This window comes from Cibotium barometz, chromosome 23 (assembly GCF_041138505.1).
Source record: "Cibotium barometz isolate CiBa-2024 chromosome 23, ASM4113850v1, whole genome shotgun sequence".
NCBI lineage: Eukaryota > Viridiplantae > Streptophyta > Polypodiopsida > Cyatheales > Cibotiaceae > Cibotium > Cibotium barometz.
Window position 1 is genome coordinate 23,322,928 of NC_141068.1, and position 6,205 is coordinate 23,329,132.

At 40.4% G+C, this 6,205-nt stretch overlaps 1 pseudogene; it reads right to left on the minus strand.

Annotated features, from left to right (window-relative positions):
• Positions 1 to 1,800: 1,800 nt before the first annotated feature.
• On the minus strand, positions 1,801 to 4,243 carry LOC147625764 (protein MIZU-KUSSEI 1 pseudogene; annotated as a pseudogene).
• Between the last annotated feature and the right edge of the window lie 1,962 nt (positions 4,244 to 6,205).

Sequence of the window (6,205 nt, forward strand, 5' to 3'; positions counted from 1 at the left end):
TTCCCTCACACTACTCACAAAGGCATTGCTTGAGCTACTTGTGTTACTATGTAAGTGAGTATTTTTGATTCGCTAAGCAAGTAAACTATTTTAAGCATGTGTTTTATGTGTTTAATTTTCTAGGGTGCCTTGGATTGTTGTGTGTTACCTTTTGAAGGTTTTGTCAAGCATCTTCACCTTCGCTCTGGGGGGGTTTATTGGGAAATTCAAGCTTCATGTGTGTGTACTTATGTGTAAGTGTTTGTGTATGTGAATAGCCTCCAAGTCTAGTGTGTGTGTGAGTACTCATCTCAATGATGTCATTTAGTAGCCATGTGTCTAGTGTGAGTCAAAGATAAGGTTCTTATCAATGATGTGCCATGTGTCAAGTGTGAGTCAAAGATAAGGTTCTCCGAAAGCCTATAAAAAGGTGTGTACTTGGTGCGAGTTTTGATATGAATCAAATCCCCCTTTTGTCATGCAACACTCCCTCCCTCCCTCCGTCCCTCTCTCTCTCTCTCTCTCTCTCTCTCTCTCTCTCCGGCGTCTTCACACACACAATGAAGATATTTGAGCCACCATAGCTCTCCTCCATTGCTACCCTAATACCAAATAATGATGATGACCAATAAGTCATCAATGAAGTAATGATATGATGATTAATAAGTCATGATGTGATGATAAGTGGATTAGAGAATTTCATTGATAAGTCATGATGTGATAATAAGTGGATTAGAGAACTTCATTGATATAAGTGGCATTGATGTACTAGACTTGGAGGTAAACCAAGTGGAATCTATTGATTTGTTGCAAGATGGAGTTGATGAAGGCCCATCTCACCTTATAATGTTTTTGACTCAACCTGTTAATATTAACAATAATGTTAATGAAATTTTGGTATGAACTTGTGGATTATTCCTTATTATGATTATATATAACTCAAATTGCATACACTTCAAAACTATTGCTTAGAATATCATATTGTTTTTGGTCAATTATCCAACACTTAACTTGGCATAATCATTTCTATATTAAAATAGAAGCACTTATACAAGTGCTTATAATAATACGTATACTAACGCTTATATGAAGGATTGGAAAAATGATGCAAAAAGTGTTACAAATGCTAGCTTTTGCCTCATTTAATTATGATTGTGGCATGAATCACTTTGTTTAATATCTCCATGAACATATTCTCCTTGTGGTACAACCCATTAGGAAGTCCTCCATCACATTAAACCTTACTGTTTGTCTAGGGGATAAACATTCTTTTTTAGCCTCTCTTTTACCCTTCTTGTGAAGGATAAATTCCCCTTGAACACTCTTTAAATTCCAGCTTTGCTCAATGGTTTGAGGATCAAGAGTCTAGACATTTCTATTGAGATCATGCCCATGTGAGCAAGGTCTTGTAATATGGGATATGCCACATAATTTTATATTATGTTATAGTGGATATGAAGGCATCAAAATCTTTTCAAAATCTACACTCATCTCAATCCCTAATAGAATATAGATGACCACTTTTTCCTCAATTGGTGGTGCATGCATACACAAGAAAGAGATGAATAATAATCATGTACCATGGAAGATGTGAAATGATCTATTCATTCATGCACTACACAAAAAAGTAATGCATAATGATCATGTGTGGCAGAGATGTCAGAGCCTTTCGATTCATTCACCTCAAGTTAAACACCCACATGGTAGTTTTCAATCAAGATTGTGATGCTACCTATGCTAGTCACCACACGTTCTATGATGGATTGTGAATGGACATGCATATTAAACTTCAAAAGAGTCGAAATGTATCCACTTTCAAGTATTTCAAAGAGTTTGTTCAAGAAAACAACATACTACTAACTCAAGATCATTGGTTCAAAGAGTCCAAATGCCCTTTCCATTCATGGACTACTTATTGGAATACAATTCCATTCAAATTTCACATGATATTTGGACCAAGCATTGGCTTAGATGTGACACCTTTTGACTATAATAAGGTACTTCTTATTACTTAAATGTATGGAGCACATGGATAGTGTGCATACTTCCTCAAAACAGTGCAAATTTCCTCTTTTTTTAAATATATATTCACTCCACTTCATTGTTACTTTCCCTACAAGGCAAAGTCACCAGCCCACAAGTATGATTTGAATACCTTATCTCGTGTGTTATACCAAGGCCAATCTTGATGGATCTCATCAAATGTGCCTTTATCATCATTGGTTATTGTGGACTCCAATAGGCTATAGGCTATAATATTAGGCAGTGCTGATTCCAAGCGAGGACTTTCTCCACCAAACTGTAGATACTCACATGAGCACAAAAGATCCAATTGTGCAGGCTCTCATTATGTGGGATTATACTGTAGCTGCCCACCAAAGAGTACCCATGCACAAGATACAAGGTTATGAGCTTTAACCTTGGGCAATTATAGCGTAATTACCCACAAAATCAGCTCCAGAGTTGCGGGATTAGAGTACCCATGCACAAGATCCAAGGTTATGAGCTTTAACCTTGGGCAATTATAGCGTAATTACCCACAAAATCAGGTCCAGAGTTGCGGCGACAGCAAGGGAAAACATACAAGGTCACAATGCAGTAGTAGCTTCTGTCATCACATGGTGCCCTCAGATGCGCACTGAATTCAATTGCATCCAGAAACAACCCAAACTGGCAAAAAATGCATGCCCCACAGAAGCACAAAACATCTGCATCCAAGAAAACCCTACAATCAAGAGCTCAGATTCAACACTTTGAACCATCACACTTGCTAACTCAAAGAGCATAATTCATCCGCTCAGAAGAGCCCAAAAAATTCTCATCAGAGACCTTGGTAGCCCAGGTTAGGCACAAATCTTGCCCATCCATTAGAGTCCAAGTCAGCCAATTTGCATCAATTGTATTCTCATTCTAAAAGCACCAATTAATTGACAGTTAGGATGCCCACATATTCCAAATTTGTCATCAAAGATCACTGCCCACAAGTGGGCACAAGAACCCAAATTGCTAATGTGGGCTCTGGAAACCCACTTATCTGCACCGGCACAAACCATTTGGTTCCGTCCCATGTGGGCACCCACATTGCCCATCAAAATGACCCAAATGGCTAAACTGTGCTACCCAGTGGCACAAATTATCTGCATTGACAAGAGTCTGGCCATCCACAAATCTTCAACCATTTAGCAAAGAAACCACCAATCCACAGACTTTCCTGAGAGGTAATCACAACAGACCTCCTTATCCTTTGCCAGATATCAATCTTCTAATCCCTCATCATTTGAACTTTGAACTTTCCCTCATATTCTGAGCAAGAAAATGCTCAATTCAGGCCCCCCTGTGCCATCAGGATTCATCATGTAGAATGCTTCAGAGTCCTTTGATCCCACTACTCTCTCAAACCTGGCCCTCATGTACATGAGCTCACCCTCAGGCCCTTCTTCTTGCAGGGGAAGAACACCAGCCCCCATGGACACAGCTTGCACAAGCCTAAGGACCTGCAAATCTGCCTCAGAGATGACCCTCCTGATGGCATACCCTGTCTTTCTCCCATTGCAATACATGGTCCACACCTGCTCCAAGAAGAGCTTCCCCCTGTTCTGTGTCCTTTCACACTCCAGCGCTATCCGAACTAGGCCAGATGCCATTTCCTTGACAAGTGTGTTGGTGGGGGTGGCCAGCTCAAGCAAGAGGAGGGGCTGGGCTCTTGGGTCTTCCTGCACAGCAAAGTGGACATGGCCTTTTCTGTACCCAAAAAGTGTGCCTGTTACTCTGCTGCCCAGCGAGGGGTAGTAGGAGTGGTGCGGAGGCATTGCGAGCCACTTGCAGGCTATGGGGGGAGCTGGGAAGAGGTGAAAAACTGCACGGAGAATTGTGAAGAGCTTGCTGGGTCTGCTATGATGGGATCTGGAGGGAGAGATCACCATAGCTTTCTCTGCAGGATGATGGGCAGAATTATCATCACCCTCAGTATTTATGATGCCTAAGGCCATGCCATTCTGCATGTTCATAGCCAGGAGATCCCTACTGCTGCTGGAAACGCTTGCTGCTGTGTCTGCTTGCTTGCGGCCATGCTTGGACCCTATGCCATTGCACTTCATTTTGGCTACCGCCCAAATGTTTTAAGAGGGTAGAACTTGTTGTAAATACACAGGATTATTCCAACAATGTGGCAAAAACAAGGCCAGATGGGCTCATTGCATCAGCTATGGATGATAAAGCTCTCACACGCGCGCGCAGAGAGCGAGAGACACACACAGAGACAGAGAGAGAGAGAGAGAGACAGAGCGCGCGCGCGCGTTTGATGAGAATATGAAGGCATGAATGGAAAATTGGGGTTTTTGGTAAAATATAGAGAGTTGAAACTCGGATTTTTTAAAGTAAAATTTGCATCTGCGAAAAAATAAGACTTTTTTTCGCATCGTCCTTCGTGACAGCGCTGTCTGCTGAGCTGGAGACCAGGCGCTCCTGCGCAGCCCAACCTTTGTATCAGCTGAAACAGAACTGCAAAGAGCTGTTTGCTGAGTTTGCGGCCTCACGTGGCGCCACCCTATGGCAAGCATCCTGGATTGCCTCTGGCGTGCTTGTACACACGCCACTGCAAAAACAAATGTACAGGGCTGATGTACACGTGGCACCGTCTCGTACCTCTGTGATCCCGATGCGCTTGTACACGGCGCACGACGTTTGAAGTTTTGGAGAATCGTACAGAGCTGCTTGCGTGCGTGGCTCTGTCCCTGGAGCGCCGCGTGGCTTGAGAGTTGAAAGCTCCAGGCTTTTCGGACGTCCTTGCACACGCGCGCCCTCCCCTTGGAATTTGGCAGTTATATATTTTGAACTTGAGTGCTCGAAAAAATTTATTTTCCCAAAACTTCACCTACAAATCTGAGAAGCCATAAACAATTTTTTAAAATTTGAAGGTTTTTGCTCTATAACCTCTCAAAATTTACAGGTATTTATACCTTTAAATTTTAATTCTGAAGGTATTTTTAAAATTTTGAAGGTGCAATTACACTGTACTTGGGTTTTTTTTCGCACACTGCCTACCAAAGCGAAGACCGCCACACAGAGCACGTTGCTACGTGTACCTCAAGAGAGATGTTGGGGTGGATTCACACGCAAACCAACTTCCTCCAAAGGGCCAATAAGCTTTAATCTTTTGTGGTAGGAGTTCGAACCCCTCCCACCTATAGCTCACCTTTGTCCTTTTGTGAATTGTCCTCCCCTTGAGTCTTGAGCTTACTTTATCCGATGGCCCAAAAAGGCAGTGCGATTTACATCAATGCCATCCATTGATATCACCTGACAAGGGTCTTTAAGACCCCATGGACTTTCAGTGAATTGCATGCAGCTTGACACCTCAGCTTTCAAACTTCATTACCGTGTGCAAATATTGCATGTTATTTCTTAAAAAAACATATAAAAAAAGATAATTTGGTTTGATATGTAAACAAATAACACATATATGCACACACATTCTTACATGTTATGTATATCTTAAAAAACATATAAGAAAAGATAATCTCATTTGATATGTACACAAATAACACATATATGCATACACATTCTTATGTTCCTTGGAACTTTATACCCTATATTTAGGCTTCAATTTGATTACTTTTAGTAAATTTTTATTTCTCAATAGTTGAACCTTTAGTAAATTTTAAAGCATCATTTGAAACCCGATATGGGCTTGAAATATAAGCATTGTTTAAAGCCCAATCCTTGACTCTATTATCATTCACAATGTGCTATTATCTTTGATAGAATATTTAGATAGATTTACATGTTTTAATAGTAATTAGATGACTTCAATTGTGCATGAATAAAAAGGTATAATTATTGGCCAATCTTTTAGTAAAGGCTTTCATAGAGAATTTCATGGGGTTATGTACGTCTCTTAAAAAGGTTCAAAAAAAGGAACTTGCTTTTGAAGAGGAGGAAACACATCAACACCAAAATGATGGCCAAATGATGACACATTGTAGCTCAAAGTTTTCTTATACAAGGCAACCAATGCTTTGAATCTTCTAAGATCTTGCACCTACTCAAGGTTATGATGATTCTCATGTTTATTAAGTATTTTTAACATGCTTCTCTACTCTATATATATTTATGAGGATCTTTGAAATCATTAACTTTACATTTTAGCTTTTTGCAATACTAAAGTACTTAAGTAAACATGTGCCATAAAGTATTGCATATACTTTATGCGGAAAACTAACCTTGA